Raw genomic sequence first — 27,408 nt, forward strand, 5'->3', positions numbered from 1 at the left:
ACTGGGCAAGTCACTTCCCTTCTCCTTTGCCTGAATTTCCCATCTGGAGATAAGAGTCATAAAACTGTTCCTATAGTGCTTCAAAACTGATAGCTGTAAAGCACAGTGTACAAGCTGGGTATTGTATTTTTTCTCAGGATTTAAAACCAATCCATGTAGTTGGTAAAATATATACTGGTATGTGGTGCAGTATAATCAGAGAACAGAGGTCTGAAAGATTAAGTAGTAATGATGAGAGGATTCCCCAGTCTTGGCTTGAGGTTAGCTTTGACCTCTGGTCCTTTCAGGCAAAGCACAGATCATGTTGCTTCATTTATTCATGATAAAAACTTCATAAGATAGAAATTAAAAAGTCACAAATCATAAATGACAGGAAACAGAGTTTGCAGGCAAACACCAATGAGTACAAACATAGCATCCAAGCGAAAGAAGCAGACTGTGAAGGTATTTGGTGGGAAAGTGCATGGATATACACTTTATATATGCACTTTTAGATTTTCACTCAAAATGGCAAAGTAGTTCTGGCTTTCATATATGAAAATACTTTTTCCATGTCCTCTCTTTTTCTGTCTCTCCATTGCAATCATATTTCAGTTGACCCTCAAACATCAAAATACAACTGTAACCACAGTATTTTCTGCTATAGACCAAGTCTTCCACTAAGGAAACTCAGCTCTGTAGCTGAAGTGTATAACTAAGGGAAACATAAATAGTAAGTCTGACTAGTAGATACTGAGTAAAAAAAATTCAATACTCCATGTAAGAAATTAATAAAACAAAATCTCACAAATGACTGCAAAAGGCTGTTGTTTTTGAAGACTATGTTTGGTTATAAATACAATTCCCGAGAAATACAAACCAAATTAAAACAGGTTAAAAAAATTTCATACACATCCCTAAATTCTAAATTTAACATGACTAAATCTTCACAGTCATACATGAACTTCATTTGTGCATAAGGTATGAAAAGCTTCCATGGAGGCATAAGAAATTTAAGTGCATGTAAAAGAAATTAAATGACATCTTGAAATTAGCAATCAAAAATAAAAACTGAATTTTCAAATTTACAATGTAAAAGCAAATTTTCAAACTGCTACCATAGAAACAATTTCACAGTAACAGGCTTATCAAGATTTAAAGTATTCTGACAATGTATTCACATTTGCCCAAAGAAGTGGTAAATGCTCCAGCCCTGGCAGTGTTCAAAGCCAGGCTGGACAGAGCGTTGGGCAACATGGTCTAGTGTGAGGCGTCCCTGCCCATGGCAGCGAGGTTGAACCTAGATGATCTTAAGGTCCTTTCCAAACCAATCTGTGATTCTATGTTTTTCAATAGGAAACACAATCTCTCTTCTGACAGCATGCCTTCTAATTCAAAATATTGTATGCAGGTGGAAACGAGCCTGTGTATGTATTATCCTGATAGCTAAAAAAAAGGAAATTTTCACTGCTACATGGGTGATCACTGAAATCTTTTACCAAAGACAGAACCACATAAAACAGAATAGTTTTCATGTAAGACAGAGAGGAAGCAGAAATTATTCTTCTTACCAACTTTCATCACTATTTGTATTGAGTCTGATCTGAATAGTGTAATTACGAAGAGTATTAGTATCTGATTTAGCCTTTCAGGGATAATATAAAACATGCTGCTAAGAAGAGTGGCAGAAGGGACAAAGTAAAATTCCAAAATATAAAACTGTCAGGAGGTAAGCTTAACTGACAGGATGGGTAAAAGCCTAGGTTATTACTTTATGCTACACAACCAAAGACGAAATTTAAAAAGAAAATTAATGAAGTATGCTAAATCCCTTCATTGGCTACAAACATAAAAAACTTAACGAGCATCTTTGTGCAAACATCAGTCACGTACGTACAAGAAGAAAAGGTTACAAGTAGAAAATCTTTCAGATGGTAAATTCTCCCTATTTTCTTAGTGAGAAGTAGTAAACAGTGAATCCAATTCAGAAATAGTACACATCAAGGAAACAGCAGTATCCCTTTTCTTTATAAACTCAAATGCATTTGTCCAGGACCTAAAGCTAATGACATCCTTAGCGTTGCTGTGTTAGACCTAGCAAAATTCTTTACTTTATGACATTGCTATTTTAGTTCAAAGAACTTTTCTCCCAAATGTTTATAGCACCATGCCAGTTACTTCAGCTGAGCTGACACAATGAATTTAAAATGATCTAATACTTTTGACTTACCAACAGATTAGCACATGATTAGCTAGAGTAAAAGGATTATTATTACTGCTGTTATGAGATATTAACACTTTTGGTAATGTATTCTAGGGATGCTATATACTTTCCACATTGACAAAGCAGGATAAAGACCAAGTTTTCTTAGTTTCAATTATCCACAAATGATCTTGCAATAATGTAACAAAATCGTCTTTAATTTTACTTTATTTTTTTCATTTGAATCTTCACCCTTATTTCCATATGGTTCATACAAGCTGATTACAAGCTGTAATACAGACTACAGAAATAGTTGAACAATTGCAGCACTCAGTCTTCCTTAAAACAGCCAGTTAACGAACAACCTCAGCTCTTGCATGCACACATGCACACATGAAAGCCAGCAACAGAGGCTTTAGGATGAACAATGAGATTCACATCTGGAGTGCAGCATTAATACACTTAGCAAGACAGAGTTATATTCATTGAAGCTTGACACCAGCTCTGTGAGGAGCGGTTGTATTTGCAGCAGCATAGGGAGGGGAGGAGAAAAAGAGAGAGAAAACACCAACATTAGAGGGAAAGAAGGATTCAGGGGACAGCTGAAGTGTGAAGTGATCGAGCAGCTTTTTGATACGGTTTAGACTTCGCTCTGGGAATGCAACAAAACAGCTACAAACTTAACGCCTTGACACCGGCAAGACTGTCAGCCTAAATTCTAAGCACCCATGCACTGAAATGCATACTCCTGTTGCCAACAAATAAATGGGTGGGAAGCTTTTACCTCTCCTGCCAAAGGTGGTATGCTCTTGTGGCTGTATTTCTGCTTCACGTACATTTTCTCTCCTGGACGTATTAATCTGTCATTGCACTTCTTTGTTCTCTTTTAAATTCAAGATGAATTTTATTATGCTTAAATCCATATGGCTAAAAACCATATAGATACTATGAAAAGAATATAAGACAACATCAAGTGAATTAAACGCTATGATTTTCTCAAGAGTTTCACAGTTGTACTGTATTTCTAGTCAATTACATAAAGGTCATAAATGATGATCAATAGTGAGCTCTAAGAAATTATAAATAATCAAGAAAATCAGTTCTGTTATGAATGTACTAACACAAGAAAGTACTTAGAAAAAAACTGCATTCCTTAGTTTTTAAATTGTCGTCATTTCAAGTTTTGTGTAAAGTAACATGAAAGGGAAAAGAAAGGCAATGATGGATCTCAATTTTTAAGTTATTTGTTAATTTTGGGATACAGATCATGGTGAAGCACTGCTGGTTATTGTGGTCACAAAGGTAAAAAGATGTGACACATTTTTCTGCAAATAAAAACCTGCCTTTTTTCCTGTGTGCAAATCGAAGTAACAAAAAAGGGAGTTACAAGGTGAGATAAAAATTACAAGATAGGGAAATTCTGCTTTGCCTCCACAGCATTATCTGGTTCCCTCTGTTGTCATGCAGCCAGGGAAAAAAGCACTTCCAGAAAGCTCACCAAAGATCAAACTGTGTCTGGTGACAGCAGTGTCCAAGCTATAAGTAATGTTCAAAGGATTCAACAATGCCTGTGACTGATCATTCCCTTTCTCTTGCCATCACCTGCTGATTTTGTCCAGGTGTTTTATGGCTATCTTGAGGCTCTGAAGAACAGACAGAAAGAAGACTTTGCCAATTTCTTTTGTCTGGGATTGTGAATTCCTTACACAGATGGTGGACAGCCACAGGCTGGCCAACTCCCGGCACAATCGCCTTCACCTCAGAGGGAAAGCATGAGAGCAATATTATCTTTTCCCAAAGTACTGTCTGTAATATGTCTGTGGTTAGGGAATGGGATAAGATGCCTTTCCTTAAGGAAAAAGAAGTTCCCTCACACGTATCTCAATCCCTCCTACCCCCTCCCAACTTCCCCCTCTACCCCCTCAGAAAATATGGGGGTGGAGGGGGGGAAGAAAACAAATAAATAAACTAAGACTTTGGATTTTATTAATAACTGAAGTGTTCTAAGCAATTCAAGAGGTTTGTCTAAGAAGATAATCTTGTGTTAACATGGTTTTGTACTATGTTTACAGTCTCTCGAGTATTCTAAACAAATCCTGCTAAATCTTACTTACTAAGCAAGCTGAGACATTTCTCGCAGCAATTTTTAAAGATGGGCACCAGACATGAGCCTCCTCACCCTTATTCTCCTACCCTGTTTGCTTATAAGAAAGCCCATTACCTATGCAAATTACTGCTAAATGTGCAGTTACTTAATTGCGCAAGTACCTATTTAGACATGTACGTTTCTCCTGCAGTGATGCAAGTACAATTTGGAAACTGGTTATTTAAAGTAAGGCTGCTGCACTCCCAATTCTGACCTCTGGAAGTGTGACTACGTACCAGGGATTGGAGAGTATGAAATAGAATATTTGTGCAACTGACAAAGTACCTGACAAAGCAAATTTTACAGAAAATGTGTGACTTCTTCCAGTTCTCAAAACTGGATCGGCTTGGGAAAAGTATGTTTATTTTATTTGTATTTCATTCTAAAGAAGCCAGACACAACTCTTGTATAACAAACTTTTCCTGGACAGACTGTGCCTTCTCATACTCTTAGAAAAAAATATTCTGTATGAAAGATATACTTCTTCAGGAATTTTTAAAACGTGTACTAGAAAATAAGTAGGTATCTAAGACTCAAATTAAAGACAGACTTCTGGAACCCCAGAGATATACCCATCCCATATGCTATTTCAGTTTTGCTTATAGGTGATGTGAATGAACTCTGAACTCATCAGAAGATGTAAGGCAATGTTCTCCTTTTAGATCCTCAAGACACAGTCTCGCCCCTCACCCCTAGGGGATAGATGTTAACATATACATAGGGAGAGCAGAGTAATGGAGCTGATTTCTGCCATGCAGATCTGAGAACACAATTATGTTCTGCTCTAAATTATTTATTTTAATGCTAAAGGATGTACCATTTTCATCTTTTTTGGAAAAGTATACTCAGCAGTTATAAAATCTAGCATCATAAATGTTAGAGAAGGAAAGGACCATTACATCACCCTCCCTATCTCTTGCCAAAGTGGGCTAGTTCCCTACTGTATATTTTCTAGCCTTATACAAAATGGCTGCAATAATAATCTGCTGATGTTTTAAATGCACTAAATTAAGTTAACACTTAAATAAATAAAAAAAAGGTCTGTGATCATAGAGACAAAATGTAATGCTCATAGATGAGATGAACGGGTAACCTCAGAACTACAAACCCCCTTTTTAATACCACCACAGGTAGCAACAATAAAGCTTCTGTACACTGTTCCGTCTACCCAAATGTCATAACCCTGACCTAACAAGGTCAACTTCACGGTTGAAAAGGTAGCTTAGCCTCCATGGCTCATTTCATCCTTCAGCCTCCTACTGTGATTACTGACAATTTAGCCAATGCATTTATTTATTTTTATTTCCTTACTGTACCCAAATATAGAGATATAGCCATGTAATATACTGGTCATATCCTTAAAAGGACTGCAGTGGATGTGCAGTCACAAACATCACCCAGAAATCTTTATGCTGTTTTCTTTCCACAAAGGTGTGGAAAACTTCTTCGTGGCTTCCCGCGATTGTACAAGCATCCAAATGTAACTACTCTGATGCCCTATACAAAACCCTGTTATTTTCAACTTTAGCCCATTACATCTTCCCCTTCAGATACTAATTTTAACTTTACCCCTCTCATCTTCCCTGAGAGATAAGAATGACCAGGAGGATAGCCAGCCCAGGGTCTGGCAGGCTAATGAAATTAAGTGAGTTCCATGGATGAGGCTGTCTCACTGTAAACTGAAATCCTATCAACTCCAGCACCTCTGCCAAGCATTTAATCCATAAAACCCTACACAACACAGCTGTGTTTCGGAGGGGCAGAGGAGGGAAGAAGGGGGAGGATTTTTTTTTATTTTAGGGGATTTTTTTTTTCCTTTCCTTTTCAGTTTTTCTTTTTAAGGCATGTGTCTTGTCTACTCCACAATGTCTTGAAACAGTAAAAAGGCTCATCACTGATGGTGGTGATGGTAACGTAACATCTGAGTAAGTAACATAAAAGAAGTGACTGTGGACAAATTGTTCCTAGGTGAAGGAAAACTGGATGCAAGCGTAAATGATGGAACTTGCTTAAACTTGGCAGGATGACTGCCCAGCACCAGGAGCTCAACCCAGAAGGGAAAGACCAGAGAAAGGAAGATGAGAAAAAATATGTCTCCTGGGAATTGAACTGATAATGCCATGCTGCCCTTGGGTATTAACAGCAGTCCAATGATGGCCTGGACTGAATTCAAACTAGTGACCTAAAGCAGACAGATTCTGTATCTAACTAGTAATCCCCTGATCCAGGGTAGTTCAGTACTTTTAATTACAAAGTAAAAACTACAGTCCAGGGGAAACTTCACTGGAAGGTAGCATGCTAGATGCTAGATACTAAAAAAATATAAAAGCTTATGAAAAAACATGCAGTTTCTTCCACCAAATGATAATACTCCTATGTTAACTTTATCAAGACTAAAAACTGAGTGGGAGGAGGAGGGATGGGGACATATGCAACAGATGGACACAGGACGCCAAAATCAAAATGCAGAATTAAACAACATTTCTTATAATTCTTGAATATTTTTCCCTCTCTAGTTGGATACTGATTAATGTGTGAAATTTCTTTAGTTCCATTTCATGATTCAGTTTTCCCTTTACGTTAGTGGACTTTCAAGATTAAAACTTTACAAGACACACAGAAAGAAACAGGAGAAAGAAAGGGGAAAAAAAAACCCAACTTGTTTGACTACACTCAGCACAAGCCACAGGATGTCATTATGTACATTTAAAACATAACAAAAATGTACATTGTCAATCCTCAGTTTAATGAGTTCAAAACACACCCTCATCAGCTGAAGTTACTTAGAGTGAAAGTGTAGCATATAAAATAAAATTGGCTACTTCTCCAAAATGACAGAGTTGCAATATTATGGATAACAGCACGATAAGATGGCACGCACTTTTTCTTGAGAAAGCATTAAGTTCCTGGCTGACTAGTAAATGGTGGAAGAAAACACAGTATATTTTTAGTGTAAATACCACTTATTAGGTATTATACTGTAAGCATCTCAAAAACCTTAAAAAATTGTATGTCCAAGGTTAAATACTTTTCAGAGCAGAATACTGGTTTCTAAAAGGTCTTATTTTTAGTTCTAAATTCAGCATCTTTCTCATATCATTCCTTCTGTCTAGTGAGATGATCTGTGTAAGCATACGTAACTTATACACGTAAGTGTAATCGTCTATCAACAGGAGAGTGTCTTAATACAAGGTAAGTTTCAAAAAACTTCTTTTTACATGAGTAACAAACATTACTTTTCAATGCCAGAAACACCCAGATCATTCCATGGAATGATAATATCCCAAATTTATTTTTTTTTTTTTTAATTTAAACTCATTTTGAGTTTCGTCAGCAAGGCAGAAAAAAGCCTTGAAATTGTAACATTAATTTTATTTTCCCTCCATTCATTGGCTTAAAATAAGAAAAGATAAAAGGATATGCTAAAAGATTGAACCAAAAAAATAGTTGCTTCAGGGCAAATGTTTCTTTATGTCATGTTTCAGCCTGGAAAAAACTTTTGCACACAACTTCTAACCCTGAAAAGAAAAGGGCTTCTAGTTCAAGTGTTACTGATACAACTTAACTACAACATGCTACTGACACATTAACTACAGCATTGCAAATGGTGCTGCTGAAATAAACCATCTAATTCTTTCTTTTTAGGGAGAGAATGCTACAATCATTAAAGTATTCTTGCCCTCTGTATGCTTGGGAGTGGTCTGTCCATAAGTTATTAATAAACCATGGAAAGGTGCAGCAGCAGACCAACTATTCATATTAATGAATGCTTCATGAATATTCAGCTGCATGTTGACTCTTAGCTTAGAGAACCAAGGGAACAAAAATCCAGCCCTCTATTCTACCAGTTAAACCTCCTCGTGCTGTAATATTTTATTTTGAATAATATCCACTAAATCGCTAACATTGTCTCTTTTGCAAAGGTAAATAACTGTTGTTCCTGTAAGACTGTGAGTGGGGGGACTGCTATCAGCCTCAGTAAAAAAAAAACCCACAACAATCAGTATACACAACAGTTGTAATACTTTGTTTTAAATAGAACTGCATTAACTATAATTTAACATCCGCACAGACCTACTGCTAAATTAACAGTTGTTGCTGCTGGCTGCATCATGTTCTGAAATTAAAAGTACCTATTTGGTAGTAATAGTCCCCTTGTAGTCAAACCCAATGCATCATGGATGGGCAACTGCATGTGTTAGAAACACAAATACAACTCAAAATATTCCGACTACTGTTTTCCCTCCTACTCAATACCTCTTACAGACTCCCACTGACTTTTATTTCTGATTTTTCTATACTGTAAATAGAAATCTCTTGACCATAATCTGTTCTAGCAACATCAGACACAAACGTCACTGATGTAGAAGACTTCCAAGTGGGCTTTATCGTGGTTTGTTTGCACAAATTATCTGCAATTTCATTACCGTTTCTCAAAAACATTTTTCTTTAGAGAACAGCTCTTCTACGGCCGAGATGTGAATGTACAGTAGCTACCCTTTCAGGGCCAGCACACACTTCCTTAAGCAAATCCACCACTTCCTCTTCAAACTGAACAGAACTTTTTCAATTCTGTACATCCTCTGAAAGTTAGAAAGGAGCACCTTTACATGCAATAACAGGCATTTGGGAAGCCAACTGGAGCAGTTGGAGCACATATTTTAATAAGCAGCTCTTAAACATTCAACAAAGTAACTGGGCACAGAAACATAAATTGTCAGAGCAAATTAAGAAAAAGACTTTGCTTTCAGTGTGTTACATGCAAAATTATTTGTAAGATTACACAGAACAAGCACAGATTCTTATACATTCTGTCAAATTATCTCAGAATATAGACAGAATTAACTGTGCTTTTCTTTTGGATAAAATTAATGTCAGCTTTCTGTTCTTAAATCAGAGCCAGTGAGGAAACAAAATATGTTTAGCCCTGAAATAGTTGTGGTAATTCAATCCCTGCACTCTCCTTATTTTCTTGATGACAAAGAGAAACTCCCAACTGGCAAGGCCACCTGCACTGATTACTCCTCCATCCACACCCACGGAATAGGAAAATGAGCCAATGATCATTAACCTTAATTTCTTCTAACATAAACCTCAGGGTGTTTGGTTTTTTGTTTTGTGTTTTTTTGTTTTTTTTTTTAAGGTTTGCTCCTCTCAAAACTCCCTTGAGATGGGAAGGGGGGAGTGGAGGGAAGAGAAAGGGAAAAAAAAAAATAAAAATGGAAGGCAGGAGAAAAGTCATGATGAAAAAAAAATCAAGAGAACTGAAAAGATCTTTGTGTCTTTTTTCCTTCAGTTTTATTTTATTTATATCACAGCATTCAGATAAAGGGATTTTGAGGCACTACCATCCTCTTGATAGCACCTTCTTTCCCTCCCCTGTCTCCTTGTCCAGGCAATAAGGTAAATGGTAATGTGTGGGGTTTCTGGGTTTTGGTGGGTTTGCTGGTTCTGGGGTTTTTGGTGGTTTTTTTGGTTGTGTTTTTTTTTGTTGTTTTTTTTTTTTTTTCTTTTTCATTGTTGTTAGGTTTTGGGTTCTTTTTTTCCCTGAAGATATTCCTGGGTAAAGGCAGTTGGCAAAAACAAAGATGGGTCTGGACATCAAGAATGCAGGTGTGGCCCAATGTCAGGACTAAAGGGCCAAGCACAACTGGGTGGGATATTTCCAGTTCAACTACTTCAAAATACAGTAGAGAATGCATCACACCTCCTTGTCATCCACATTCTGTTACTGCCAAATAGAATGATGTTTGCTTCAAGCTGTGTGGGACTAGCTCCCACTGGCATTACATCACCTTCTACTGGATAAGGCACTCATCTGGACCCTCTGAATATGTCATATAGATATATATATATAAAATACATACTAATAATAGAAAAAATATAGAAAAATAATCATGCTGTAGAAATAATGGTTTGTACAGCAAAAATATCTGTATTGAAAAACAGATACACTCTTATCTTGTTAGGTCTACCAAAAAATCTAGGTAGACCCTAACATTTTCAGTGGAATTGCACATCTATAAAATGAAGAACTTATCAATTCATTGAAGTATGTGTGGCTATATCCCCTGCTGAAGTCATCTTTTTCCTACAAATTATTTTAGAATCATTACACAGCTAAAAAAAAGAAAAATAAAAATTTGAATACAGGCTTTTTTTCTATTAATATTACTGAATTAAAAAGTAAGTAAATGTTCAAAGAAAATAATAGAAGTGTGATTGTATTACCTTCAAATACATAACAAGAAGCTGTTTGTCGCCTACCAAACACATGCAGCAGGGCTTCTGTGGAGACCAGGAGGCAGACAGTAACTTTGATCACGCAGACATTCCTCATTATTTCAGACCTCAAATCAAGTAGCAATAGTCAGGGGAAGAAAAGGGTGAGAGACATGGGGCTTCTGGGGAGGAAAAGGGAAGCAGACTGCAATTTTGTCCTAGGTTCAGCATCCTAATTTAAACAAAAACAGGCTGTTGGCATCTCTGTGCTTCCCTGCAGCCCCCTCCCCTTTCCATGCTTTCCAGCCTCCTGGTTCACTAAAAATGACAAGCACATTTCTAGGCTCTGCTTTTTTATCAAGCTGACAAAGGTCAACAATACTAGCCAGAAGAGTGTTGAAGTATTCAGTGTCACAGGTCATCCTAATAGATACGGGAGGGACTCATTGCAACACCACTGTAAGCCAAGAAAGCACGACTTTTAAGAGGCAGCATTTTACACATTCACAGCCTGGTTAATTTAATACAATACTGGTCTCTTGTTTGCAAAATATCATTGGCACATTTCAGAGCTGGTATCTTTCTTTGGGTGACAGTAAGTTGACTGAATTCAGGCATGTTAACAGATGAACCTTTTTATGCTCTGTTAAACCATGTCACAGACTACAGCCCCTAAGTGCATTCCTTTATTTATGCTGCAGCCAGCTCAGCTAATTATCAGAAACAAACCTGGTTCTAGCTCTATAAAGTCCGGTGGCTGTGTACACATGTGAAGAGGCTGGGAGGGAAAACAGTATGGGGCAGGGGGAGCAAAGAGGCTCTTTTTTTAAGCACTTTCTTAAACACATGGCTTTGAAGCATCATGTTTCATTGGTGCTGTGAAGAGGGGGGGAGCTGCATTAGCCACTTGATAACACAGTAATGTTTCATGTGTTGTCCCCTCCTGCTGTTTTTTTCTTTTTCTCTCATTTGAACAGATATGTTTAGGTCCAAACACCTATAAAATAATAATCAGTGCAAAACTCTTTCCACCACACAAAAATAGTGGAAGATGTTACCCCAGAGCAACATCTCTCCATACAGTTCTGGTCTGTTTTATCATGTGTGAGCACCGGAACACCCACTTACAGCTCTCCTTTAACCACATACTCCAATATGCCAAGCATTCTCCACAAGCCTTTATGCCACAACCGTGTTTTATCATGTTTTACCTTCTTTCAAAGATTCAAAATTCTTAGTCAGTTTTTTTTTTTTTTTTTTAAACAAATGAGTGTCTTTTCTTGCATGACTTCTTCCTGCACTGCAGTTTGCAGGAAGAAAGTTCATGATACTGAAGAGAAAAGAGGGGGGAAGGGACTTGATATTGAATTCAATTTTTTTTAGTTTTTTTACTACTTTTGGCTAAATGACCTTAACTAAAGAATACAATCATTTGTTTTATGAGTTACGGTGTTGGGGTTTTTTTGGTTGGTTTTTTTTGTTTGTTTGTTTGTTTTGTGTTTTTTTTTTTTTTTACAGCATACAATTTAGCTAATAACTGGTTGGGGCCAATCTTTAACAAGTCACATATTTCCATTGTCCCTTCACCCCCTGCTTATGCTTTTACCACATCCTAACAAAAACATGACCAGAACTGGTGAAAAACATACGGTTCCAACTAATGAATCACATACTTTCCCGCAAGTGCAGTAAGTACTACCAGCTGTGACAGTCTTGCTTTGGCAGTGGAACCAGTGCAGAACAAGGCCGACACATCTGAAACCAGCTGTACTGAAAAACCACAAGCAATTTAAGTCCGTCTGCCTTCTCAGGGGCTTCTTTGTCTCTGTCTGTGTCTCTGCTCTGTCCCTAAAACTTGCCAGCCATCTTGTTTTGACAGAGTTCAGAGTTTCAGAATTTTCAAGGGGGAAAAAAATTCGCTGATTCAGGAAACTGGGTTTCAAGAAAATGATAAGGAGGTCTTTGTCAAGCCAGCCCGTCAGGAAATTTAAAGAGACAGAGTACTCATCTACCCATCTGCTCTACTTGTACAACAGCTTATAGCACAGAAAAAGACACATGTATACTTAAAACATGCACATGCCCATAAATTTGTATTTGTACCTAAAAGTACAGAACACTCCTCATGAATGAAGAAGGTGTGAGGAGGAATGCTGTCTTGAGATTTTTGGATTCTATCAGATTAAATTTGGGAAGGTCACAAAACTCACAAATGACTTTGTTAATCTCTCATTATATACATCACCACAACAGGAAAACCAGTAAAAGTTATACCCCACCACATTGCCTTATGTGCAGTAAATGCCATGTGCTTTATTGAAGACGCCTCCAGTGGTGTTTCAGAGGGGCTTTTAAAAATGTTGAGGGGGATAATTTCTTGATTCTTCAGCGTGTAAGACCAGGTACCAAAATTAACAGAAGCCTACTGTACCTGACCACAAGAAAAAAAAAAAAACCAAGAAAAAAAAAAAAAAAAAGGAATCAATGTAAAAAAAAAAAAAAGAAGAAAAAAGAAAAAGAAAAGATCAGAATTGACTTAAAGTGGCTTTCCTTTACACAAGAAATGCTGTGACATTCAGGTCCATCTAGGACTAAAAGCAAGTACTGAATATCACACTGGGAAGTCAGCTTTTCCCCACTTGCCTCAAAAGAACCCAAACAAAATAACTCTCGCTTCCATCCCTGCAGTACTGAGGGATATATTCTTTAAAAAGCTATGATCCTGGTCCAGGACTGGTCTTTTCTTATCTTGTATCTCACATTGGTATGCATTGTAGAGAACATCCATATAGGAAATGGTGAAATTTTTGACATTAATTGATTTTTCATTAATGACACCTTTTACAGAATTTTTGATCAAATTTAGATGAAATAATTGTCTCGTGATGGATTCTTGAAAACAGTGCAATAGGTACATCACGCACCTACTGTAAGATTTTCCAGCAGACACACTTTCCCCCTTTAATCCTCTTTCCATATGTATTGGGCAAACATGTGAGAAAAGCCAAAACCCACAGCAGTCTGTCCCCATTTGACGACTAGTTTTTGTACAGTGTCTACATGTGCACATAAACACTGAAAACATGTTTTGCAACATTTTAAGGTTTTTGGTTCTCACTGGGGATGGTCACATTACTCCCAAGCAATAAAACCATTAAATGAGCTATTACTCAGAGACTCCCCGTCAAGTGCAAACAACACTTTAATGCCGTGCCATGCCATTATATATTTTGCACACACACATATTTTGCAGGAAAAGTATTTTAAGTGTAGTTTAACATATAAATACATGTGATCTGTGTGATCTCTCCCTACCCAATGCACCTGTGATGTCATGCTGACACACTAAGAGCAACATATGCACTACAAGTCCAAATATACAGACTCTGTAATCAGGGAGGGAATGAGCTAACAAAGAAAAGAATCACCTAACAGTATTTACAAATTATGAGAAAATTCTCAAGTCAGCTTTGATACATCAAATAGCATTATGATATTTAGAACTGTTCAGATTATTATTAACACCCAGATCTGCCATGTGTTCTACAAGGAAGCTTGAACTTTCTCCATTTTCAGGGGGTAAAGAAATCCCTTTCATAGTATTTGGATTCATCTCTTTCTCATACAGGGATATCAGCTCCTGAATCTATTTGTACTCAAATTATTGTGTTTCCAATACCAGAGGTAACATCAATGATGTTACATTACAACAAAGGCTCTTAGGAGCACCGCATAACTGGGAAGGGTGATCAAAAGATGGTGAAATTAATCTCCTATCATCTCCTCCTTGACAAGATAGACTGAACACAGCTCAGACATATGCCCTCTAAATAGCTGCATTGGGTTGACTGGGATTTTAAAGGTTTTTTGGGGGTACAACAGGTATAGCAGGTTATGAAAGGAGTACACAAAGTCTTTAAGGTATCTTATGTACAACCCTAACATCAACACTTCACCAGCAGCAAGTGTGCAGCATTTTAGTTACCATAAGCTAAACAGAAATTGCAAACTTGATTTCTTTACACACTTAAAAATCACCTTTTTAAACTGTAGGGCACAAGGTGGTTTTGTTTTAACGATTTACTGGTTTACCTCAAATTGCAAACTAATAAAACATATTTCCTCTTAAAACGAAAAAGGTCTTCAGTAGACCTTTTTAGAGTCAAATAAAGAATAGTACTAAATAAAACAAATAATAAACTGCTGTCACTGAATTAGCTTTACAAATTTACATTACCTTCTAATACAAGCTTTATTTTTCTGAGCACAAAAATTACTCCCATCTATTTTTCCAAATGCAAAAGAAAAAAATAAAACACAGTCAAGCATCAGAAGAAAGAAATGGGAAAAGACAGTTAAGAGATATCTAGCATGAACACAGGAAAGAGAACTTTTGCATAGTGTCTTATAACTTCATTTACAGTTATACAGCTAATTCTAAATCCCTGTTACCAAAAGTTTATTACAATGAGAACTGAATAACCATATGAACAATTTACCTTTTTAGTTAATATTTTTACTTCCATTTTTGTTCACAAATGGACATTTTATGGAAATTAAAAATTCAATTTAATAAAAAGTGTTTCCAAAAATTGCAGTGTAAAATACAGTTCTCTATATGCTAGCACATCTCACTACAGTTTCCCGAGTAGAGCAAAATGTATTCATGCAGACTTCCCCGAACAGGAAACAGAACTTCTGTTTGTCCTTTCAATCACAGTATCACAGTATCACAGTATGTTAGAGATTGGAAGGGACCTCAAAAGATCATCTAGTCCAATCCCCCTGCCAGAGCAGGAACACCTAGATAAGGTCACACAGGAATGTGTCCAGGCGGGTTTTGAATGTCTCTAGAGAAGGAGACTCCACAACCCTGCCCCTTGCCTTGAAAGAGCCTTTGGGAAGGCAGCGACCGGTCACTGCCCACCAGGCGCAGGGAGGAACGGTTGTTTATCAACTCGTGGTTGTTTATCAATTCACTTTTCCACATTCAGATATGTAAGAAACCCCCTTTATAGCAGAGGAATTGCTGAAAAAATTGAACTGAGAAATCACGTATCCTTTTTTTTTTTTTTTCATGACCAGAAGTTTTGAAGCATTAATCCTATCAATTATGATTCAAAACCAATGTCACGTGACTTAGCCAATTGTAAAATTAATCCAGTAATTTCCAGAACTGGACAGACTGTCTGAACTGAAAACTACAGGGGTTTTCTTTTCCAGCAATTGTGTAATTTATACAAATTACAGATCATTAATGCATCCTTCATAAACTGAAAGGAACGAATAAATTTACTGTAGAAGTTAACAGTTTGACTAAGCCAGGTTATAACTAACAGCAGTGACTATAAGGAAAAGTGATAGCTGCTCTTGGTAGCTGGCTAATATTCAATGCTAGAAAATCGCCTTTTTTTTTTTTTTTTTGTAAGAGAAGTAAGTATAATCATAGATTTAAACAATAGCTACATAATACACACAACATATAGTTTCCTTTTTTTCTTAGAACCATAGATCAATTCAGGTTGGAAGGAAACTCTGTGTCTCATGTGGTCCAAGCCCATCCTAAAAGCAGGGATACTTTACAGTAGCTTGTTCAGTATATTTTTTGTCTGAGTTTTTCTATAAATCATTCTGTTGGGTTTTTTTAGGTTTTTTGTTTGATTGTTTGTTTGTTCGGGTTTGGGGGGCTGGGTTGTTTGGTTTTTTTTTGGTTGGTTGGTTGGTTTTTGTGTGCGTATGTGTGTGTGTGGGGGGGATTACTTTAAAATTATATCAGGAACAGAATTTTTGACCGACCTTATTAAGAATTACTATCTACAATGAGAAAAATAAATATGGGTGTTGAAAGATTTGTCCTTAAAGAGATGGCACAGGCAGGATCAGAGGTCAGGAGCTTGCAGTTCAATCCATCAGACGCTGTTATCTAACCAGCATTTATGTTCTCTTTTAAATAGATTTCATCTTCAAATTAGTGTTGCCTCCTTAGCAGACTAACCCTATGCAAGTAAATACTTAATACACATTGTGTGGGCTACTACTAAAGTTTGCCTCATCTCAGAAGGTAATCTTCATTTCCATTCTGTGTACACAGTTCTTAATCTAAGTTAGGATCTTAGTATATTTTAGTCAGAAAGTCTTACCCAAATTAAAATTATATAGAAATGTCCTCTATACTCTCCTAGTTTGCCTTTTAGCATGTTAGCATTTTAGAAAGGCATTACCCTCAGAAAAGACCTTTCAGTTTTCCCTTATCATCACTGCCATTACGTGCCTAGTTAAAATTCTGTGTAGTTTTTACTATAACTTTTCTTCCTATCAAAAACCTCATCCCACCTATTCAAAAGAGTAAAACATTTGAGAATCTGTGCAAAGTATGTTTAACAGATATTTTTTATGTCACTACAGTTACAAGTCCTTAGATGAGTACCATTAGTGATTTATTACAAATTAGTTTTTTTTGCTCCCTGTCTAAGCTCCAAAATCATCTCAGCCAAAGCTGACATTGCTGCAGATGTGAGCTGTGCTACTATATAATGGAGAAAGCAATGGAAATATTTTCCTGAAAAATCTGACTAGCCCTAGTATTACCCACAATTTACTTACATTCAGTCTACATCAACAGTTATGCTGGATTTAGCCTGTGTTTAGCACCACTTGATAAAAGCTATTACCAATGTGGTTTAGATAAATTACATGTGCCCTACTCCATATGGAAACGATATTTTAGCAGCAACCAGTGTTTAATAATGAACACTCTGCCTTGCCCTCTCACAGGCAGGCTCTTTCTCGCCTCTCTGTCTGCCCTATTCCTATGATTTAGGAAGTTATTTAGCTCAAGAAACAAGTCATTAGAATATTCATACTGCAGTTAAAAAGGGATTAATTCTATTCCATTTTATACTAGTAACAAGATGACTGACCTCTCTGAAATGTAGTACAGTAAATTATCTTCATCTATAAGTTTCTGTGTGCGCCCATAGCCCAGAAAGCCAACTGTGTGCTGGGCTGCATCAAAAGGAATGTGACCAACAGGTTGAGGGAGGTGATCCTGCCCCTCTGCTCTTATGAGACCCTTGGTACAGTTCTGGTGTCCTCAACATAAGAAGGACATGGAGTTGTTGGCACTAGTCCAGAGGAGGCCACAAGGATGATCAGGGGACTGGAGCACCTCCCGTATGAAGACAGGCTGAGAAAGTTGGGGCTGGTCAGCCTGGAGAAGAGAAGGCTGCGTGGAGACCTCATAGCAGCCTTCCAGGATCTGAAGGTGGCCTATAAGGATGCTGGAGATGGACTCTTCATGAGGGACTGTAGTGATAAGACAGGGGCAAATGGGTTTAAACTTAAACAGGGAAAAGTTTGGGTAGATATAAGGAAGAAGTTCTTTACTGTGACGGTGGTGAGGCACTGGAACAGATTGTCCAAGGAAGTGGTAAATGCTCCATCCCTGGCAGTGTTCAAGGCCAGGTTGGGCAGAGCCTTGGGTGACATAGTCTAGTGTGAAGCACCCCTGCCCATGGCACAGGGGTTGAAACTGGATGATCTTAAGGTCCTTTCCAAAACCAACCATTCTATGATTCTATGATTCCATGATTCTATGATAGGTTGATAGCAACAATTTATTGCATGAACATCATTATTTAAGTTATTAAAGACTTTTAATTGTTTACTCTAAGTTCCTTTATCCCTTGTCATGTAAATTTAATTAACCAACAGGCTACAAAGAAATCCAAGCACAAAGTAGTTCAATATTTCCTCATAACTTTGTGTACTTTTGTAACATTTCAGTATTTTTGTTTAGTAATGATGGCATCTTCTGCACCTCATTAGATGTGATATAAGGTATAGGTTTAGCAGAAATCATGGAGGACTATATAAGGGCAGGAATAAATGTCTTCTTGAAGATTCCAAGCTTACATATAGACTTAGATTTCTGTACTAAAAAAAAGAGATAATTTTTCCATCAGGACTGGAAAATTTTAGGCTGGAATTCTGATCCTTTTGAAGTTCATGGCAATTTTGTTCTTTTGCTGGGGCCAGATTTAACCCTCAAATTTATAAAGTGTTTAATATATCAGTTAGCAGGGAGAAAAAGCAGGTTCTAGCAAAAGCATTTCCAGAAAAAGAAACGCTATTACAACAAAAGTAGGCCTGCCCGTTCTCTGTTCTTTATTTAAATCTGTAAGTAAAAGCTTAAAGATTTCTCTGAATAAAGTAGTCAGAGATATGTAGTGAAAACCATGAGCTAAAAAGAAAGGAAAAAGGAAAAAAAAAAAAAGCTATTATGAGGTACTGCTTAGGGACCTAGATAAAATGTTCTTCTTCTTGGAAAATTAAAGGGAATTTACAGAAAATGGCAATGCTGCTAAGGACTTTTAAACTAAGCCTTACTGTGTATAAATACCTATATCTCTATGACAATTCTATAGAATTCAGAATGCTTGCATTAAAGATACAATTCTTCATAGCTCACATACAATGTAAACTTTCAAACATCTGGCGAACTTCAAGGTAGAGCTTTCCATCTCCCCAGAGAGTTATCAGCTGGACTATAATGTTATCAGCTTTAGCACACTTCTCAGTGAGATGCAATCTACTTGCCTGAGAACATATGGAGAGCCAAGAATTTCTGTTTCAATTCCAAATTTGTGGACTCTAAAATTTCTGGTAAGTCAAGAACTCCCAGCTGCCTTACATTCACAGCCTCCAGAAATGGGGATATTTACATGTCTACTATTCAGACCAGCAAGGATTAATTACTGAATTACTGGCCATTACATAAATACTTAAATAAAATTATTTGAATGCTCACTCCACAGTGCCTGAACACAGACACTTTAATACAATGGGCAAGATTTTAAGGTAGAAACGGCAACCCATGCTGACATATGAACTCCTCTCTCAGGTGCACCGTATATGGTGATGCTGTTTATGAAAGCAAAGCAGACTTTCAGTTGCCAGGCAGTACAGTTAGTGCCTTAATACAGTATAATTCATATACTTCATATAATTCATAACTCAGACAGCTGTCCTCTCCAGATCATCAAAAGCACAATTTCAGTTAACTCAGTGTGCTGCAGTGGCCTGCCACAGGATGCACAGAATACCTCGGTGTGTTCCCTGAAGGTCATGACAACCAGAGTTGTTTGTCTGCTTCCTGAAGGCAGAGCTGTTTCGCAAATCTAATGAGCTACGAGAGAATACCTGGAGGGTGCAGAATCTGAATACACTCAGAACTGTACACTGCACAAAGCCCGCCTTCTGACATGATCTTTATCTATCAAAGACCAGCCTGTCCCCAGACTACAAACTGGTAACTCAAACACAGTCTGGGTATACAAGCACCCTGTTTCAAGTGGCATTAAGAAATCTGCATCCCAGCAAGGAAAAGGGAGTTGGTAAATACCAACAACAGTGTGTATGTATTGTGAAAAACGTGGCAAGAAATGGCAAGAAAAGTGCTGACATTTTGAAGACAATGAAATTACTCTTTTGAGGTATTATTCACAATTTTGTGTAGAAGCATTTAGTAAAACAAAAATCTCACAAACAAGAAAAAAAGATTATATCAACGGATTACAATTAGACAGCATACTTCACTCAAAGTTTGAAAATGCTTCAAAGGGGAACACTCATTCCCAACTTATAGCCAGAATGAGCAAGGTGTACCAAGTGGAAGCTGGAAGTAATTAGCGAAAGTCCCACTAAGAACATTTAAGTTCCATAGATTTAGAAAAATCACAATTCAGGGAGAACAGCAAGAAATTGAACTTGATAGACCTCACTGTAATAGATGTTCTCACTCAACTAAGCTTTCTTTTATACAAAGGTGATGAAAAGGCATATAAACAGCACTGCAATGTTTTTAACCACCTAGTATAACAAATAGCAAGTGAGCCTTACGCTTAAATAAATGTCTACAAGTAGCAATCCCTATCTAAAGCTCAACTGCTCTATTTTTTTTCCTGGTTGAGTAAATAAAATTGCCCATTCCATGAAATTTTTTAAGAGTAGCTAGTCCCAAAATTTCACAAATGCCTGGATCTTTTTGATATTGTTGATGCTTTGAAACCAGATATTCGTAATGTGCCGAGATTCCTGACATTCAGGTACAAATACATAGAAAACTATTTAACATGGAGAGTTTACATGGACAGTTTGGGCAGCTGCCTCAAAAATGTTCAGTGTTCCAGATGAAAACCTCATGACAGATCCTGTGATCATGTGATCACTAATAGTGATTACTGATTTTTCAGATAGCAATCCAAATTCTTAGAGAACCTTGCAGGTTTCCATTCACTGGGGATACGTATCCAATATCCACAGACAATCACCTTTTTCCTGTTTTAGCCATCACAAAATTATGAATTCAATTGCACGCTATTTTCATAGCTCATTACATACAGTTTGGGTCAGATCTATCTAACACGGAAAAACTGGCAGACCTCTAACTGTTACTGTGAGAGTCTTTTACTATTGGCACAAAATTTAAGTATGTTTGTAATTTTTTTACTTCTAATTTCAGTGCTCTGCTACTAATTACTTTTGTCAAAACCAGAACAAAAGCTCACTGCTTGGCTTGTTGACTTCTGCACACAGATGTCAAACACACAGAGTTCATTAATGATTTCAAGGTGATGGAAACCAAAGAGATGTCCAAAACTGTGCTGTTGATTATTGGTTCTTTTCAGATTAGCATCTTAATGAATGGAGAAAGCACAGTTAAAACCAAAATCTTAACTTGACATACACTATAAGTCATTCTACACTTACATACAGCATTAACTGAAACCCTAGGAGAGTCTAAAATATATATAGGCATGTAAAAAAAAAATAAGCCTATTTTGCTGAGTTGCATGGCATCAAATGGTTATCAAACAAGAAAGGTAGATAGAAATAATACGTTCCCCTGTAAGTGAATGCATAATGATCTTCAAAAATAGAGGATGTAAACATCTGTCTACATCTGTTCAAAATGTCTTCTGTGGTCCATTTCTAAAAATTGCAAAGAGGCAACAATGGGTAGTTATCTGTGTGACTGACATAAAACTAGTATAGCAGATAATTTAAAATGCAAATAAGCATTTACTTAACATTACAAAGAGTGTGCGACTACAATGATGATCTCCCCTTCTAGGCAGCATGATATTTTGTAACATTAGAAAACTGTATTTTAATGAAATTCCAAACCTGCAGGTTTAAGTCCATTCTAAACTTCAGTACCATCTACTATAATACAATACTTCCAAGAAAAAAATAAAGTAATTATTAGGTCCTGAATTCCACATACTCGCTAATATTTGTCGGGAAAAGGGGGCTTAATGTACATGGGTTTTATGAAGTTCTGAATTGCACTGGTTTTGCAGAAGCTGAGATTAGTTGTTAGGATAACAAAAATATGAAAATCTAAACACGCACGCAACTCTTAAGAGAAAGAATTATCACAAGCACCTTTGTTCCATAGGATTTTTTCAGAGTCTCACACTCAGTTTTGTAAGCTGACATTCACAACTGTTCCAAAGTGTTCACTCCACACATTACATTGTGGAAGGCCCACAGAAACAGCAGCGGAAGCAGTTACACACTGATGTCAAAATGACAATTAAAATGGATTGGGATAGTTTTCACATCCAGCATCCCTCAGTTTCACAAATCTGTAGCAGTACATAAAAGAAGAGCAGGTAAATCACTTACAGACATATGAGACTGTTTCCTTTAAGGCACCTCCTAAAATTACTCTGTTCAACAGTGATCAGACTGATCCTCAATATCACAGAAGCATTAGAAAGTTCCTATAAGAATTATGGAAGACATATGGAACCTCAGAAGGTGGCTACGTAAACTATTCTTCCCATATGTTTATAGACTGTGAAGGCAGTTTTCTTATGTTCTCCGTATTACTCTCTTGATTCACATTCCCTGAGATATTTTTGACTTGAGTTAAACTACGGCAGCTGAATTCTCATCAACATCTACACAAATGCTATGGGCAGATAGTTTTTTTCTTGTTTTGGTTCTTCCTCACCTTGTGTGTCAATATTTGCACCCTTAAGAGATTAAGTACGGAAGTCACTGCAAAACACAGGAGTTACAAGGTATGATTAGTGTTGTCACACTTGGGAACCTGTTTTGTCTGTGTGCAATCCAAAGTCTGGTAACTTCATATTCAGTTGGGCTGCCTGGTTATCTATAAACCATAAACATGCCCATCATCCCCAAACAGGATCAAAAACATTGTATATGCACTTCATAGATGGCTTTTAGGACAATTTCTCTCTCTGATAAGCTTGCAAAAACTACTGGGCAACTCGTACACAGTTACTCTGATTTTTCAGGAAGGGTACAAGTGTACAGGTGATCAGATCATGCGCACTAAGCCCATAGTGTCCCAAACACACTGTCCTTCCTCACTTTGCAGAGACTATCTGCTTAGTGCACGTGCACTTGGTCTGGCATTACTTGCAAGCATGAGACTCATTGAGCATGAGCTTCAGAGAACGTGAAGACATTTTTATGTCAAGGAAGTCCTAGCAGAAATACAATGGACATAGTTATGCACCACATCTGCCTTTCAACAAGGTAATCAGAAATCAGCTCACTTGCTGATGGATTATTTGCCCTCATGATAAGAATTATGTATAATAAACAGGAGTACTTACAATAACTGAGTGGTTACCCACATGACAATGATACCTTTGTTTTACTGAAGAACATGTCTTTGGGAGACCTTTTCACAATGCAAAATAATCCAATAGTACAATTGCTGTGGATTGTACCAATTTGAAAAGCAATTTTAAATATTTTTATATTCCTTATTAATTCTTAGCATATTAAAAAAGTATTTTTAAACAAGCAAAACTGTAAAACATTTAACAATACTCCTACATATTTTACTTCTGTGTGGTATGTTATTGTTATTAACTGCTGTATTGTCAGCATCCTTTTTTATAGAAAATATACTGCAAATCACAATAAATATTTAAAAAATATGGCTTTTTATCAAGAAAGACACCGGTATTCTGTCATTCTTTGTCCTGGTTTCAGCTGTGACAGTTGTTTTTTCTTCCTACTAGCTGGTGCAGTGCTGTGTTTTGGTTTCAGTCTGAGAACAATGCTGATAACAGACCAATGTTTTAGTTGTCAGTAGCACTTACAATGATCTAAGACTTTTCAGTCTCTCATGCTCTGCCAGTGAGGATTGGCACAAGAAGCCAGGAGGAAGCAGAGACAGGACACCTGATCCAAACTACCCAAAGGGGTATTCCATACTACAGCACGTCATGCCCTGCACATAAGCTGGGGAGTTACTCTGAAGGGACCGATCACTGCTCGGGTTGGGCTGGGCATCAATCAGCCAAGTGGTAAGCAATTGCATTGCGCATTATTTGTGTTTTCTGAGCTTTCATTTATTCCCTTGTTGTTTCCTATTATTACCATTATTGTTATTGTTGGTATTCTTTCTGTCATCTCAACCCACAGGGTTTACATTCTTTCTATTCTCCTCCCCATCCTTCCCAGGGAGGGGAGAAAGTAGGGGACGAGCGAGCGGCTGCGTAGTTCCAAGTTACCGGCTGGGCTTAAACCACAACGTTGTTTGGTTTTGTTTTTTTCTCCCTGAACAGAAACAGATTTGAGACAGGTGCTTACAAATTTACTTTTCAGCACTTCAACAACCATGACTACAATCATTCCTGCTGTCAGTAAGAGACTCTGGCTGGGCAGCAGGAAGACAAGCATCCTTTCCCATCCCCCCACTGTACAGAGGTGACAAACGTCTTCAGCAACTCTTCCTTCAAATGCTGTAGGTCATTCGGGGAATTTAGAAAGTGGCACCATGGAAGCCAGTGGCACCTCAGCCTGTACAACAGCATAAATCCTATATGCTTGAAAATCCTATATGCTTGAAAATGTTAATACATGCATTCTCCCACAACTTCTTTTACTAGGCTATTCTCTACCTTTTCTTTTCAGACGGCCTGTGACCAGCAGAACAGGATAGAAATGGTTCCAGAAAGCTATCTGGAGTTACTCTGCTGGAGACTGAGCTTTAGAAAAGTGAAAGGAAAATAGGAAAAGAAAGCGAAGAAATTAGGAAATCTTAATTCCCAACTCCTAATCCTAATATAATATAATAATCTAAACCTTTGTCTGACACATATAAAATATGTACCTGTACACTCAAGAGCATTCAGGTTCACAGCAACATCCTGCTTCCTTTTTAAACAGAATAATACTCCTTAGTAAGGTTCAAAACATGGGGAAAAAAAATAAAATAGGAGAACTTGCCCGTATCTGCCAAGTATTCTACCACTGTAAGCAAACACTCAAAGTAACATGTTGCTTAGCAACGTTTATCATTTGGCTAAAACCTGCTCATCACAGTTAAGATTTATCTTAATGTTTCATAAGCCAAAATAAACACTGACCCTCCACTTACAGAACTGTTTTCACAGGTTGTTACAGAAGTGCATTGATTACTTCTAGCTTGTATTACACTTTCAGCATGGCATTTTTTAACTTTTTTGCTCTGCTTCTCTGGTTGCTTCTACTTAAACAAGTTCTGATTAAATCAAGTGGGCAAACAAACAGGAACATCAGACAATGCACAGAAAATGTGAATCTGAAAATTAAAGAGATTAGTTATCATTGTTTGTGCACTTAAATAGTAAGAATAAGAAGATAGCAAGCTGTTCCCAAACAAATTCTATTAAAAGTTCCTGACAATGATAAGAACACATTATGGTTTAGGTAATGTTTCCTACTATCTCCTCAGGTGCTTTACAGACAAAAGAAAAGGGAGTGGATTCCATTAAGCTTCCCAGACCTCTTGTAAAAGCATTTATGGAAATGAGAAATCAAAATAAACACTGAAATTAGACAATCAGCATGAGTAAAACGTTTGTTTAACATTTTCTCCCATTTCTAAACCATCCTTTAGGTGTATCACTGCTTCTGAAATAAACACAAGATGTCTCTTGGACTCTCAGTAGTGAAAATAAATGATGGAAATAAATCACAACTCTACTAGATACTATTCATCTCCAGAAGTCTCCACCACACAGCCATCACCTCCTTCTCCAGTGCTCAGCACAGCTGGGCAAGAAGGTAAGAGCAGAAAGAAAATTGCACCACTGTTACTCAAAGAGTAACAGCAGACACAGCAGTAAAATCCCACAGAACCGACTCAAAGAGAACCACAACCCCATATTGACGAATACTGCATCAACATAGAGGAAGCACAGCTCATCTGGATTTGTCTTATTTATTTATTTTTTCTTATTTTGAGACACCAAATATGTTTTGGCTTTGGCCATACCATAATGCCCAACAAGGTAACAAAGAATGGTAGCATATGGTATAAGAAACAAGTAAGGACGAAATAAAAGTGATTGGAAAGTGAGAAGCACATTTAAAAGAACAAAGTAGAAGGAAAAAAATGGGCAGTGGAAGTCTGAGATAATAAACGCATTCCAGACAACCAGTAATAGGGTAAAGAGGACCTCCACCAAGGCACTGCAAAACCACGAAGGGACAGGACAGGGAAACCAGTCTCATGACTGGAAGAATAAAAAGTTTTGCATTCAGGCATATGGCTTTGCAGTCCTCCATCCACATGGCTGAAACCAGCAACCTCCAGATAAAAACTGCTTCGAGCCTTATCTGGAGCCATATCTTCTTCATTCTCCACTGCTCAGAAATACAACCAAACCCTATTACGTGATCTGCCGAGATGTTCACTTGAAATTGTTCTTCCTCATCCAGTCAAACATGGGATTTACAAGGCGTTTATTTGCTTGTTTCTACCACAAAATGAAACATTGAAATGATTTATTTCCCTAGTAATGTAAGGATTAGGATTAGATGCCATGAGGTAAACATTGAAAACAACTGGGTTGTAATAGCTCTTCACAGCATAATTAAGCATAACACTTTGCTAGAACTATGGACCAGAAGAAGAGTTAAAATGAATGCTTCCCCTAAATAGTGTAAATATTGTTATTTTTAGCTGCCCAAGTGTCACAGTAATTCCTCAGAAGGATCATGTCCCTCGATATCACATCTTTCAAAATCCTGTTAAAGAAGACTAGATGTGTATGTATTTTACTCAAAATGCTTCTGAACTTTCTCTGTGTTTCTGTCTTCTTTGTGCTCACTTTCTTTGAATATTCTGTGGACTCTCCTCTGTCATGAAAGTTTGCAGAAACAACAAATTGAACATTAAGTGGCAATACTCTAGGAATAGCTTCCCAGAATATAGGTATCTGCAACAAAACATTGCAGGACAAATATTAGCTCATGAGAAAATGTGATCCTATGCAGGTTAAGTTTCTAAAGTTGATCAGCTATTTACCCAATATAAGGTGCCTTTTTCAGATGAATCTGGGTAAGTTCCCTTGTTTACACAGTCCATATACATATTTCATAAAGAAAATTCCTACGATTTTAGCCAAATAAATACTAAAGAAATGTGAATAAACTACACATGCACACACCCCAAAGGTTTAAAATTATACTGTTCATTCATATAGTGCCCTTCATCCTAAAAAGTCACGAAACTTTTCACAAGCACTGTGCATATTCATAACACTGAAATGCTGATACATCTTGTTGAGACTGTGTAATTTCCTCTAACACACACACAACAGATTGTGGTAACATTTTGAAATTACTACTGGATTTTTGGGCCTTTCTGGTTTTTGCAAGTCAGGCCAATATAATTTCCAGAAACAGACACAAGATGATTACGAATACAGAATTCGGACCCTTACGTTTAGAGAGGACAGACACCACCTTGGTTCTTTTCAGACATCTCCTGGCAAAATAAATTCCTGACATGATTTGAAAAAGCAGTCTCAAGAAG

The 27,408-nt window shown here is 37.2% G+C and overlaps 1 protein-coding gene across 1 annotated transcript in view; it reads right to left on the reverse strand.

Annotated features, from left to right (window-relative positions):
* Positions 1 to 27,408, reverse strand: part of BNC2 (basonuclin zinc finger protein 2) — a gene marked incomplete at both ends in the record, with an annotated part of 238,912 nt that overhangs the window by 146,883 nt on the left and 64,621 nt on the right.

Source organism: Psittacula echo (assembly GCF_963264785.1).
Source record: "Psittacula echo genome assembly, chromosome: Z".
Taxonomy (NCBI): Eukaryota; Metazoa; Chordata; class Aves; order Psittaciformes; family Psittacidae; genus Psittacula; species Psittacula echo.